Raw genomic sequence first — 15,569 nt, forward strand, 5'->3', positions numbered from 1 at the left:
CACATTCTAATTTAAGATGTTACACAGGAAAGGTAACACCATTTATTTAAATATATTGACAGCAAAATTAATATTATTTATTTCAATATGTTGCACAGGAAATATAACCCCTTATGATTAAAGATAATACACAGAAAGATTGACAACTTCAATGTAAATATGTCACATAGGAAATGTAATACCATTAATTCAATACATTCCAGGGAAACTTAACACCATCTATTTCACGCAAATAAAATTTAGCTTGAAATGTATCTTGATTACCACATGTGTAAATGCGTGTCACCTCTTAGATGTTATATTCCCATCTCTTTTCTGTTTGTCTCGTTTTCTCTCGCCTGTCACTTTGCCCTCTAAAATCGTCGTTGACAGGTGCCCTCTAAAGTCGTCGTTGATAGGTGAGATGAGCGTGAGCCTGATCATATCATCTTAATTCGCGTTTCATTGCAGTGGTGAGCAGATCTTCATATGATCTAATTGCACATTGGATTCGAAAGTGAACCTCCTAATTAGAAACGTGTTCTAGTTATGAGTGTTCAGGATAATTCGGTAAAATTTCATCGCGAAGGCATGGATTCTTCTCTCTAGTTCTGCTGTCATGGTCCACGTTTCACGTGAATAAAAAAAATATGGACATGAGGAGCGAGAGCATAAGCTTGATGCTGTCCGTCGTAATGGGCTTCGCCATAACCAATGCAGATTTCTGCGCACTCCTGGACAAAGCCTATGGTTTTGAAACTTCGTCAAGGGTGATAGCATATGTGCCCCACTTTTGTACATTCCCTCGTATTTCCTTTTGGATACAGCTTGGGTTATTTGCCGTTAACTTCGTCGTATTAGGAGTTATATCCATCCCATAATTTAGTAATTATTGATGGACACAGTTCAGTAGTGTTTCCCGTTCTTGTTTATCTCCTTCAAAGCCATAGATATCACCAGGTTGGTGACTGTTCTGCCTCCGAAACTAATGCAAGGCTCCATGCAATACCTTGTTGAACATCGTCTTGAAGTCACAGGAGACATGGTAGAGGTCTTGGTTATGCTGCAGATACCTGGCACAGAGGATTCTGAGGTTGATGACATGTTCTTTAGTGCTACGTCATGTTCTGAAACCTGCCTGTTCTTCAGCTATGATGTTCTCTGTTTCAGGTTTCAGTATATTGAGTATGATCTTGAACATAGCCTTGCATGTTCTGCTGCAGAATCTTTTTTTAAGAACAGTGGTGATGAGACTGAGTCCATGGGGTGGACCATTCTCCTGTATTCAAGCTAGTGTTACAGACTGTTGTTAGAACATCTAACACAGAGGTTTCGCTTCCTTGAACATGTTCTGCTGGTTGTCTACCCAAACTGACTTCCCTTTCTTTAATGCCTTTACTGCAGACTCTACTCTTTCCGATGGTCAGTCTTTATTGTTGTCAATTTAAGAAGAGCTTGGTCTCAAGAAGTCTCCTGATTATAAAGCGTCACATGTTAGGAGTACACTGGTCTTCTGTGGGAAGACGTATTTATATTATATATGCTAAATGTATGTGAAACATATTTTCTACATGTGTTTTACTTTCATAATGTGCATTTCATTGTAGTATACGTAAAGCAGATGGATATTTTGCACATGCGAAGCGAAGCAAAGTTTACTTTTTGCATGCTTAATTTTGTAATGTCACAATTTTAAATCGGTGACGTTACATATGGTTTGCATGTCATCAAGACATATTACACAATGACAACTCATATATGTGACCTACGTCACAACATTTTACATCAGTGGATATGTCTACTGCGTATAATGTGATGTGATGTGATTTTGATTTGTAACGTAGCTTTCACAATTTTTCAGCCATATCGCTACGATGTCTGCAATGTGCCAGTCTATAGTGATGTCTAGCAATGGGGCATCATGCTGCAGACATGTAGCATGATGTCCCACACAGTCACATTATCCTGACACCAGGTCGACCAGTACTAACGCTAACCTCTTAATGCTGAACGCCAAGCGAGGCAGCTGTTAGTACCATTTTTGTAAGTCTCTGGTATGATTCGGCCGGGGATCCCACGACCTCCCGCATCCGAGGCGGACGCTCTAACCACTAGGCCACCGGAGCGGTTACTGCGTATATTAAAATCGTAATTATAGGAGCATGCCCCCTTTTATCTCTCATTTGCTACGTTATGTCGCGTCCGCAATGGATATATTTATTTAGTTATTATTATTATTATTATTATTATTATTATTATTATTATTATTTAGTTTCGAAAAAGACAATATAGCTTGTTCCAAACAATTGCCAAGAAAATGTAATGTAAAGAATCTCCACGTCATAATCAACACTCATATTTGAAAATAAATAATAAAGGCGCTCTGGCCCCAAAAACTTTATTCTCTTTATTTTGATCTCGTGACGCTGGTGAGAAGGAATTTTAGGGCTACAGATTGCTTAGATATTGACGTTTATAATACGACGAAGTCAGAAAAACAAGACGAACTACCAAGAAACTTAAAAACAACGTTCTTCAACCACTTTGTTGCCCAAACGTGTACGAAGACGTCATGAGCTTTTATTTATTTGCCATTTTAGCAGAATAAGAAAAAGGCTGATCGTGCTCATAAAATTATGAAGCTTGTATTCGCTTATTCCAAGCAAGCTTGAAACTTTCACAGGAGTAAACAACTACTTCGAAACTGTGATGAATGTAGTGCTTTAACTTCTAGAAATACAAAATATGGAATTTTAACAGTTTAAGCCCAATATAAATCGTGCAAAGCAAACGCTGAAAAGGTCGACATTTAACCGTGATGCTTGCAGATCTCTTGTTAAATACTGGTCGTTTCTTACGATATATTTTGTCGATGGCGTGGTTTGATTTTCTTTCTAGCCAGTCGATGTGGATGTATATTTCCTAGTGCATAACATATTCTATATTTCAGTATTTTAAATGTATTTCTTTGTTTCTGTTCTGTAATTCTGGATCTCAGCTTCTCTACGACGCCCATAATATCTTCTTTAAAATTATTCAGCAATTTACGCGCTCGTTTTCTATTTAACATAGCAAATATGATTACACTTAGATGAGAGACAATTTGCATACATGGAGTATACCGTGAAAAGCGTGTGATATCAACGAGTAAAAACGAAAGATGTCTATTCAGTGGAGTCTAAGTTACGGTATATATGTATTTGTCAGTATTGCAACCATGTGACTGCCAACATGAGCATAGAATGTCTGTGACAACTTTTGCGATCCTATAAGTCTTGTTTGATATACATTTATAGGATAAATGCTCAGTTATCAAACGTCTCTTGATACTAATTTCTATAGTGATTTGAATATTAGCAACATGACTAATTATACTACTGCTACAGTCGCTCCTAGTATTGCTACAACTATTGGTATTAGTACAACTACTACCATTACTAATGTGTGTGTGTGATTTGGATTTTTAACGTAGCTTTAAAAATAAATTCAGTCATCTCGCTACGATGTCTGCAGTGTGACAGTTTATAGTGATGTCGAGCACTGGGGCATCGTGCCGCAGACATGTAGCGTGATGTCCCTCCCAGTCACATTATCCTGACACCGGGCCGACCAGTCCAAATACTAACCTCTTAATGCTGAACGCCAAGCGAGGCGGCTGTTAGAACCATTTTTGTAAGTCTTTGGTATGAACTCGGTCAGGGATCGAACCCACGACCTCCCGCATCCGAGGCGGACGCTCTAACCATTATTGCTGCTCTACTTCTACTACTAATACTATTAATGCTACTATACTAATTCTACTGCTACTGTATAAATAATGTTACTAATGATGTTGATACCATTAACTGAACATAATATTCTAGCTACTATACTACTACAATTACTACTGTCTTTGCTGTCGCTCTTATTTCTACTACTATTAATATTACTATTACAATTACTACTGTAATCTCATTACTACTACTGTTGTTGTCACTACTACTACCATTACAGCTATTAATATTGTTATTATTAATATTACCACCACTGCTTTTACTACGTTTATAAATACTACTGTTTCTAATATTACAACTAATAATACTACTGTTACTCCTATTGATATTACTATACATAGTTCCCATTACGTTCGCCTGTGAGCGGAAATAGTTTCCGGTCGCCATTTTGTGGGTCAAGCTCACTGTGTTGAAGACTTGCTGCAACGCATAACGACGAAATCTGATTTAATTTTAAAGGAAATAAATCCTAAAATAGAGACGGCTTCAAGGTCAGTCAAGATAAAGTACAAAGATAGACTGTGAAAACTAGTGTTGGAAATATACGAATCAAAGCTAAGCTTAATCGGTGGAATTGATCCGTATGAAATGGACAATTGAAAAATGACGAGTAACGTCCAGTGCCAGAACTCAGAACCAGATCGACCACATCATCATCAACGGCCGATGGAAACACTCCCTGCAGGACGTGCGAGTGATGCGGCACGCTGACATCGGCAGCAACCATAGTCTTCTGGTGGCCAAGGTGACTTTGAAGCTTAGGAAAGTTAGGATAGGCTGAAAGATCCAAAAGTGAAGGAAGAGTTTAGGCTGGCCCTAAGGAATAGGTTTAATGTTCTAGAAGATGAGACAGCGCTGACCATAGACAATTTCAACAGAGTAATGAAGGAAGCAGGAGAAGTAGTTTTAGGTTATAGGAATAGTAAGAAGACAGAGTGGATATCAGGAGAGACGTGGACTCGCATAGACGAGAGAAGACAGATTAAGAAGAGACTTTTGGACTCCAAGTCACCAAGACTGAAAGAGAGAATTTCGAAGGAGTATGGAGGAAAAGACAAGGAGGTGAAGAAATCAGCAAGGAGAGACAGGAGAGAATACACAGAAAGACTGGCAAAGGAGGCGGAGGAGGCAGCAGAGCAGAAAGACATGAAGACGGTGTACCAGAACACCAAGAAGCTGAAGGGCGACTACGGCCAGCACCACGACCTTCCAGTGAGAGATGAAGATGGAACTCATGTCACAGTGGAGGAGGAGAAGCTGAAGAGATGGAAGCAGCACTTTGAGTCCATACTGAATCGCCCAGACCCACCAGTACTCGCTGGCATTCCTGAAGCCGAGGAGGACCTTGACGTCAACTGCGACGACATCACTGTTGAGGAGGTCAAGCAGGCCATCCACAAGCTGAAGAATGTGAAGGCACCTGGCGATGATGGAGTATGTCCCGAGATGCTGAAGGCAGAAGACACAAAGACAACGCAGTTTCTTTGCCAGAGTCTCCAGAAGATCTGGGATAGTGAAGAAGCACCGAATGACTGGAAAACAGGAATCATCGTCAAACGTCCCAAGAAAGGAAATCTGGGCAACTGCAACAACTGGCGAGGACTCACCTTACTATCCATCTCCAGTAAGATTTTCAGTCGCATCATTCTCCAACGCATCTCAACAGTTGTGGACGACATCCTACACCAGGAACAGGCAGGCTTTAGGAAGGGCAAATGCTGCATCGACCACATCTTCGCTCCGAGACAGATCCTTGAGCAGTCCCATGAGTGGAATGGATCCCTTTATGTGGTCTTTGTGGACTTTGAGAAGGCCTTCGACAGCCTGCACCGAGTCTCTCTGTGGAAGATGCTACGATACTGCGGCATCCCCCAGAAACTTGTCAACGTCATCAGGCCCCTGTACGAGAACTTTAAGTGCAGAGTCATCCACAACAACCTACTCACTGAACCATTCAAGGTGGAAACCGGAGTGAAGCAAGGATGCATTCTCTCGCCGATCCTCTTCTCACTGGCCATTGACTGGATCATGCGACGCACCACAGAGGGCAGGAGGCAAGGAATACAGTGGACGCTGACCTCAATGCTGGATGACCTGGATTATGCCGACGACATCGGGTTGCTGGCAAGCAGACACACTAGAGTGGGCGACCCAATCACCATCAACGACCAGCCTCTGCAAGAAGTAAATGAATTCACGTACCTGGGCAGCAAGGTCGCCACGGATGGAGATTGCACAAGGGAAGTCACCACAAGAATCAGCAAGGCCAACCAGGCCTTCGCAATGCTGAAGCCCATCTGGAGGACAACAAACCTCAGCGCCCACACGAAGATCCGGATCTTCAAGAGCAACGTGCTGAGCGTCCTTTTGTATGGGTCAGAGTGTTGGAAGACCACTGCTAACATAGAACGCAAGCTCGAAGTCTTCCAGACCAAGTGCCTGCGACGGATCATGAGGATCTTCTGGCCAAACATGATCTCGAACGAGAAACTTCGGCACAGAGCGGGCGCAAGCACCATCGCTGAGACCATTGCAACTCGTCGATGGAGACGGCTCGGCCACGTCTGCAGAATGCCCCCTGACTCACTACCAAGGGTGGCACTGAGATGGACTCCACAGGGGAAAAGGAACCGTGGCAGACCCAAAGAGACCTGGCGCCGAACCGTGGAGCGAGAACTTAAGACCAGAGGCCTCACCCTGCAGACCCCCCCCCCCCATAACAGCAGCCGACAGACCAAAATGGTGCTCCCTTGCTGTCGCCTCAAGCACCAGACGGCGTAGAGAGGATTGATTGATTGATTGTCCAGTGCCTTCCGGAGATAACCTATATTGACATTTTAAATTATTTGGTAAACACAAAAAGTGCTTACACGTTTAATGATTTGAAAGCTTACAATCAGTTCGTCAGTGGTTGGGTCAAAGACGTCCTTGCCGTCGAAGTGAGCAACAAGGTGTTGGTTATTGCGAAGGTGAGTTTAGATTCATTATTTGTTACTTCATACCATTTCGTATAGAGCATTACAAAAGTAGTTATAGGTATATGTATTTTATTGGGTTAATTTATGAAGTATTAAATTTCATCCTATCACTGACTCATAATAAGTTGTCATCCTTGTATATCTGGTAAATTTAGGAGTATTTATATTGATCTATTGGGGTTGGGTTCTAGGGTTGGCAACGAAAAAGAGGGATTGATGGGAGACCGTAAACACACATATATTTTTTTCTTATGCAGATGTTGCAAAATGTTTACAGATCCACATATTTCATTTAGAAATGCTCAAAATAACCGAAGAACTAACTAGAATTATTTCTGTATTTTTAGGTACGACATTCACAGCGTATGAATGACACAGCATTAAAACCATGGAAAATTGCAGAAAACAAAACGGGTACTGTTGTGGCAGCCCATTGTAATTGTATGGCTGGTCTTGGGGAGGCATGCATTCATATCGGTACACTCCTTTTCTACCTTGCAACAGCTGTGCGCATAGAAAATGCAAACACAGTTACTCAGGAGAAAGCATAAAGTCTACTACCATCAAGCATTGACAAAGTCTACTATGCAGAAATTTCTCAAATTGATTTCACATCAGCTGAAACTAAGAAAAGGAACCTGGAAAATGCCATCTGTGGAACCACACATACCAAGGAACAAAAGAAACCGAAGCCAATTCTACGATATGTTCCTGCACCAACAGATGCTGAATTCGATGACTTCACATCAAAGTTCTTTTCGACCAAAATCAAACATGTAGTGCTTTCAATCATGCCTAAGTATGCGAAACATGTTATTCCTGCATTGCCATTAAATAATCTTCCACAGCCTGTCTGTAAACTAACAGATGAAAAATGTATTCTAATGTCTAAATATGAACTTGTAAAACATTGTGAAAATCTTTTCCAAGACATTATTGTTACTGCAGAACAGGCAACACATGCAGAGAGGCTGACACATGGACAAGTTGAGGAAGAATAACAGCATCAAGAATGAAAGCAGTGTGCACATCTTCCATTGATAAGCCATCGATTTCCACTATAAGATACATATGCTACCCAGTGAATATTTCTAATAAAGCTACAAGGTGGGGATGCCAGCATGAACAAGAGCAAACTTGGGCCTGTCCATGACAGTCTCACAGTTGTTGAATGTGATCTCATAATCAATCCTGAACTTCCCCATATCGGAGCATGTCCCGATGCTCTTGTTTCGTGTAATTGTGGAAAAGAAACAGTGGAAGTAAAGTGTCCATATTGTGTGAGAGATATTGCGATTAAAAATGTAAATATTTCATACCTGGACAAAGACAACCGATTGAAAACATGCCATCAGTATTATTATCAGGTGCAAACACAAATCTTTTTAAGCAATAAGACGTTGTGTGACTTTGTTATTTGGACAAAGAAGGACATATCTGTGGAAAGGATTCTGCCAAGCCCCGAGCTATGTCAAGATATAGAAGCAAAGTCAGCAGCAGTCTTTGATCATGTTCGATATTCTGCTTGAACTGACAGGAAAATTATTCCCCCGACCACAGTCCGCAAGCATTGAATCTATTGCACAAATGGAAGGCAGCTGCATGCATCTATGTTGCAACCCTCTGTCACCAACAATTTTGATGATGTTTTCGGTTGTGATAAGAAAACTGCAGACTGAAATGGCTTCACTTTAGGTGCATTAAAATGACCAGAGCACCAAAAGGATCATACTATTGTCCAGAATGTCGTCCAGTGTATGGCAGTAAAGCGAAAAAGCCTAAAACGTGTTAGAAGACCATTTGCAGGACATTTGCATGCATTAAAAACAAAACATGACTTAATATGTAATCACATTGTGTTGATTGTACAGTATGACAGTGTCATGGGGGGGGGCTATATATTGTGTTGAGGGTACAGTGGTATCAAGCACCTTTTTTAATTTTCATGCATGCTTATATATTATTTGAAAGCGAATAACCCATTCCACTGTACAAATGTGTTTCCTATTATATTTGTATTTTATATATCTTTCTTGTTCTAAAGCACATATTACAGAGTAGTAATAACAAGATTTTCATGATGGCCACTGTGGCAACCATATTGGCTGTCCGAGAAGCAATATTTCATGAGAACCAATCAGTCCATTGCCTAACATTCAATGACAATCCCCCCGTTTGTTTAGGAGGAGTGGCGTAAACCAACTAATGGTAACAGATCGATTGGCTATCCATAAGATCTTCTCATCTATAACAGCAGAGCTAAAATAAAGAGTAACATAAGCCAGAAAGTTTAGTATTAAGAACACAAGATAATGATTCGTTATTGACAAATATTTAATGGTGACATAATTTTATAAGAATATTTCAAATACAATGTTAGGAGACATTCAAAAACAAAGACTAAACGTCATATATATGTAAATAATATATGATTATTTACAGATCCTTACTAGTCAAATGGAACAACAGACTCGCACATATTTGTAAGGCAACATGCAACAATAACAATTGTGTCGGCAGCTGGAATTTCTCCTTTGTCATTCATGAGGAAATCAACTGGGAGCCTTTCGTGAAGCATGGAATACTTATTTCGCACCAGACCAATTACACGTTCCATATGAATTCGCAAGTGTGCAATGTTTCTGCTATTTTCTACATCAATAGGAGACAACTGTGATTTTCGCTTTGTAAAACTAGGGGTAATAACTTTAGCACAGTACATTCTAATACTGTCTGAAATATTAAATCCCATGTATGCTAACACAATAATCTTTAATCTAATATATAAAACATGAATAACATTTAAAATGTCCTTGACACGGTTGATGTTGATACCTGAAATCTATATGCAATATCTTCCAAGGGGAAGCTGAGCTTAAGTCTCAATAGTGTCATTATCATTTTTTCAAACTTCCCAACTTCTTGTCCTCTAATGGTTGGAATGAATGGAGCAACAAATTCAAGCAGGGTCATCAGGGCTATGTAGCTCTGCATTCCAGTCTAATATTTAAATTTATCTTCATTATCACAAAATGATTCCAGATTCATTTTGTAGCTGCTTAATGTATCATTTTGCAGTGTATTTTCGTTAATCGGGTGTTGCATTTCACTGTCAACTACACTCTGGCTAATGGAGTCAGTCTTTGGTGTTAGTTCTTGGTCTGGATTCATCTTTCCATTGACTGTAAAACAACATATAGAATTGCCCCTATGATTAGCAGATTCATCCCCTCCCAGGACAAGAAATGTTTCATGAAAATGCTGCAAATCCAGCAACACTTTAACCATGTCATGTTCTTCTCTGGCGTTCTGTCTGTGTTACATTCGGTTGTACCTGTAATTTAACATGTTTAAACCTGAAGGTGTATCAAATAGAATATATGAGAGTAGTGCGGTGGAAATGGTGTTCCCTTCTTTCTTTAGCATTACATCACTGATTATATAACATATCAACTTTTTATACACATTTAAGGAAATCATTGGAAAGGCAGCTATTTGTTTTATAAATGGAGTAGTATCGTATCTTAAATATTAACATCGTAATTATTATTAGAAAAGTAAAACCTTAGTATATACATATTATGAACAAAAGTTCTTATTCGGTTATGAATATAATGTAGTGTATTAAACTGAGTGACATTGGTCAAACTGAGGAAATGATACAATGTATAAGGGAAACTATTTTGACATGCTAATTATTAGACTGATCAATTTGATCATATCTGTTTCCACTGTTTTCATTTTCTTCTTGGGTTTCAAAGGGCCTGATAAGTCACCAAGTTAAAGGGTGGGAGCCCAATCGGGATGTGATCGATTATACAAGTCTGCAGGTTTTTCTGAAAAAGAAAAAGAAACAAAACTTAGTAAATAATTTAAAGTGACTAGATACATAATATATGGTATTGGTTAGAACTTTACTGGAATCATGAATGAAGTATCAAAATAAATTTTCTTAGAAAAACACTGGTAAGAACTGTAGTTCACATGCACTTCAAGATTTAAAACAAATTTCTACTTTTCTCTGTTATTCACTGTAAGAAATATCTGGTATATATATTACTATTACTACTAATATTAATAATGATAATAATCTGTGCAACATACCATGAAAGTACCTTAAATAAAGTGGTCTGAGCAGAATGCTTCGAAGGTAGGTCATTTCTGTTTACTTTGGCCAACCATGTCCGTCGTAGCTCATCATTTAAAGTCTTTCTTTGCTCTCCTTCAAATTTCCTCACAACAGGTATAGTGTAAAAACTGCGTTTCACGGAATCTTCTGCACGGTTTGTACAACGTTTAACCCAGCATCTATTAACCATTGTGCGACTGCAAATTCTATTAAGTGATAAACAGCCAAGTAAAACAAAATCATTGACCCACAAAATGGCGAATGACCTTACGGTGCCCGTGCGTTCTGACGTCATATGATAACTATGTAATACCACTAATGATGCTTCTCGTGGGTCGGTGGTTCTTTCCGGGGTTTTCCGGGTTCTTCCTCTACCAATGATACTGGCCGCCATGTATAGCCTATCTTGTGCTGAAAAATGGCGTTAAACCCTGCAACAACAACAACAACTATTGCTACTACCCTGTATCTACTACTATTATTACCAGTATTACCACTAATCTTTCTTCTTGGCATCCGTCCGTCTACGAGAGACGATGGCATAGCTCCAAAGTACGCTTTTGATTACCACTAATACTGTTGTCCATTTTACTACTATTACTGCTCCAACAATTACCTAAGCTATAGCTACCATTACCAATACTGTTTTAGTACTAAACAGCGGGATTATTTTCGAATTCGTTACATCGATTACTCTCGGGATCATATCTGTGATATTTTATGGTTTCATGTCATCGATTGGGTATAGTTACATGACGTGGCCCTTGGGTCTTACTCCCTTTAAGAGCGTACCGGAGCAGTAAACACGTCCGTAAGTGCAGTAATAAATTACCAGTGAACACTGCATTGAGTTTTGCCATAAAGGGAAACACTCTGCACTAAGGGCTAGATAAATAGACGCACTGATATAATCTTGTAGGCAAAGTGATGGGATGAAGAAGCAATGCGGTAGATGCTACGCTAAAACATCTCACCTCTTTCCGTGTGAGGTTCGAGTCTCAGCTTGTGTAACGCGATTATGTGAGAAAGCTTTCAAATAGTTTCAAGTCACTCGGTTGATCTTCAAAGACTTTTTGCAGGTTCTTCATTCCCCACCCCACCCCACCCAACCCCGATAAAGAGACAGGTATAGTCTATAATGTTCTTAGAAATCTATAGAAAAATAACCAAAGTACTCTTATTAACACTTGCATTATTTCCCAATGATCAAATCACTAAATTTGAACGGTATTGTACTTTTTCAATTATCAGCAACTAAACTAAAGTTGTAATATCATGCAATCGTTTCAACATGATATGTAAATCTTGAATTTACTCCCTATGCTAAACACTCTTGAATAAACGATTTGATCCTGAATGAATCACGCGTATAATAACATTGTTGGGAGTAATTATATGAGTCTTATACAGGGGAATACTATTTGGTGCATATTTTTACTTTTTATATTATGTTTAAATTTTTTCATGACTGTAAATTGAAATGATCATCTATAATCAAAATATTAGATAGTTAATTTTTTTACACGGGTAATACAATTGTTAGAGTGTAGTAAGGATCTATATTAGTTGTCGACTTAGGTATTTACAATCATTAGTAATAATATTATTCATGTATTTAAGATCTATACTAGTTGTTGACGTAGGTGTTTACGATCTTTAATATTAATATTCATCATGCATTAAGGATCTATAATATTTGCTGACGTAGGTGTTTACAATCATTAATAATTTCATTAATCATGTAGTACGGATCTACATAGTTGTTGACGTAGGTGTTTACAATCATTAATAATTATATTAATCATAAAACCTTCTGACAACTTTGGAATAATTTCTCATTGGTTGACGGGGTCAGGTGGGCTCTTAGCTGAATCAAGTTATTTCGCATTGAAGTGATTAGGTTAGGTTGAATCTTTTACGGTGTGGGATAGTTGCAACGATATTAATAGTGACATTCATGCTTGTATATAGGTACTTAAAGCTGGAAAATGTAGTCAGATTATTTCATATGTTTTTGTTGTACATCTGTCTCAGAAATATTTAATGTCCTGTTTAGATATTATTTGATAGGAAACATTTGTTTAGATTACTCTTCTCAATTATAAAGTGCTCAGTGAACCCAACTATTATTTTCGTACTATCGTGAGTTATTCAAAGGAGTTCTGGACAATGCCATTTTAAGTCGTTATTAATGTTGGCAGACCAGAGCCTTTGAAGATCTGAAAAACATGCGAAACATTCTATTCTTTTGGACTTCAATTGGATATTTTGGATTAATTTTGATTCAGTTCATAATACTGTGAGATCATCGTACATTTTCCTTTTTTTAACTATTATGATTAAATTATTTGGCAAGTTTCATAAAACATGCTTGTTTTACGCGTTCGTGGAGAGGGCGTCAAATCATTGTCGATATTCGTCATGTAATATTAAATGGAATATAATTAGAACAAAGCAACATGGCAGTTTGTCTAGGATTGCGCCAATCTTTGCCTGTTAAGAGTAAACGATTCAGTCCAGACAATATGCAGTGCACCTAAGTTTACATAAGTGCTAGGATGTTAGACTTATCGTGCGTAACAGTCGAACTAAATTAACCAGTAGGAATGTTCATTAGGCTGACCGGTTACATATTGAATATGGCAACGGTCGCGATAAAAACCATCGAAAGAATGAATGGTATGAAACATTGAAATATAACATGAAGCATAGCTATGGACATTCCTTAATATTGTCCGAGGCAAATACAATTAGTTTTTTGAGTCTTTAATCTTAAAATCCGGGTTAGCAAATAAACGTCTCTACCTTGCTAGAAAAATTCAACTATACCGTTGTGCAAACGATGATGACCAGATATGTATTCGAATAACTAATAGAACCACCAATTTACTTAAACTCTTGAAGATAGGGTCTTAACAACCGGTTCAATTTTCAACCAATATTATCAATGAAATAATCTTTACATCATTATTTTCTTTAACATGTACACTGTTCCCTTCATTTTACTTTCTCTTGTTTTCTTGTTAAGAGTTTATATGTGGCTCAATTTGCTTGACACTTTGTAATATGTGGAGTTTGTTTGTATGGCAGTTGATTTCTTTCCGTCCTTACGAATTTAATCTATACAAATATGATGAGAACAAAAGAGAGGTTGTACGTTTGGCACGGCGAATACGGTAGTGTGATAATTAGAGTTAAGGTTCTCCATTGCCAGGGAAGTAAACACCACCCATTCTTACCCGAAGAGACTGGAAAGACAATCGATAGGATTCAGTATGTACCATTACCTAGTTGCGATCGATGCTGAATCATATTTCGAAGCACCCGATATCTAACGTAAATAGCTGACAATAATGTCCAGTCTAACCCAAAACACTTTCCCGTTCTTTCATTGGTACTACATATGTCTCCAAATCACGATCCGACCTTGCAAGGTGTTCAAAATAGACCGTGTTACATAACAATAAATGTATTTGGTCCCAGTACGTGCATAACAACTTCCAGTGCGTGGAAAATGTCCAAAGCAATAGATTTACATTAGAAGACAGAAAATGAGTATTTAAAACAAGGCTTTATTGATCATTGTGATCTAGACAATGCGTTTCAGTACAACTTTGTAAAAGAAATCTCCAAAGACATCTCTTCCTATATCATACTTTATTTAATCATTAAAATCAAGATTATTTTAAAAGATCCAAAGGATTAAACTTAACACTACATCCAATGCAGGCAAAGTTCTTGATCACATAATTACAATGTCCAGGATTAGATGCAACTTAAATTACTAAAACTTACTATGACGTACAACATCACATGCTATCATCATCCATTGCAAATATCTTTTCCACGTTTTGCGAAATCCTCGTTGCCGCGTTACGAGCAATACACAGTCTTATGCTTGTTCCTCGCCTGGCACACTTCTACGAGAGCCACGTGCAAGTCTATGTTATCCAGACTACAGATTTGTGAGTCCACAAGATTCCCAAAGGCCATACCTTTGAGAAATATTAAAACTATAACCATAGTAAAGACTTTGGTAAAGTGGTTTTAAACACTTTCGCCTTCATTATTCTGTCCATCCTGATCAGGTGTTAAACTGTATGCCTGTAATTTGCAGCAAGTTAAGCATGAATTACGCGTCCAGCAATTTAAGTCTTTTGCCTATCATCCTAAAAGTCTTTAAAAAGATTCCATGAAAATCATTGGTTTGATCCTGGAAAAGATTGGAACGAATGTATTAATTTGCTCTTGTTTGCTGTTAGACAACCATCTCAAGAATATTTATGATTTAGTCCTTTTGAACTAGTTTTGGACATACTGTCCGTGGATCATTGACGAAATGAGGAACTTGTTTCAAAGCAGGTTCAGAAATTTATGTTCTGGAATATGTTTCTGATTATAAATATAAATTGTCAAAGGTATGTGGAGTTGCAAGAACTAATCTAACTAAACATAGTCAAGAATTCAATTAAGATATGACAAAGCTACAAAAACACGAAGGAAAGGAGTCTTCAGTCTGGTGATACAGATAATGTAACCTCAAAACCCTCTTCAGGCTAATTCTTATGACTCTTGCTCAGACTAAAAGAAAATAAGTGATTTAAATTATATCAATAACAAAAAACATTTGTCATATAACAAATATTAAAGGATTATGTTGATTGTAATAGGCCACCTAATCATGCAATACATTTACTTGCACCTATCCCA

The 15,569-nt window shown here is 38.2% G+C and overlaps 1 pseudogene; it reads left to right on the forward strand.

Annotated features, from left to right (window-relative positions):
* The first annotated feature begins 1,021 nt into the window (after nt 1–1,021).
* Nucleotides 1,022–8,755, forward strand: LOC149783362 (uncharacterized; annotated as a pseudogene).
* Nucleotides 8,756–15,569: the final 6,814 nt, after the last annotated feature.

Source organism: Sinohyriopsis cumingii, chromosome 14 (assembly GCF_028554795.1).
Source record: "Sinohyriopsis cumingii isolate HCF-2022 chromosome 14, ASM2855479v2, whole genome shotgun sequence".
Classification (NCBI taxonomy): domain Eukaryota; kingdom Metazoa; phylum Mollusca; class Bivalvia; order Unionida; family Unionidae; genus Sinohyriopsis; species Sinohyriopsis cumingii.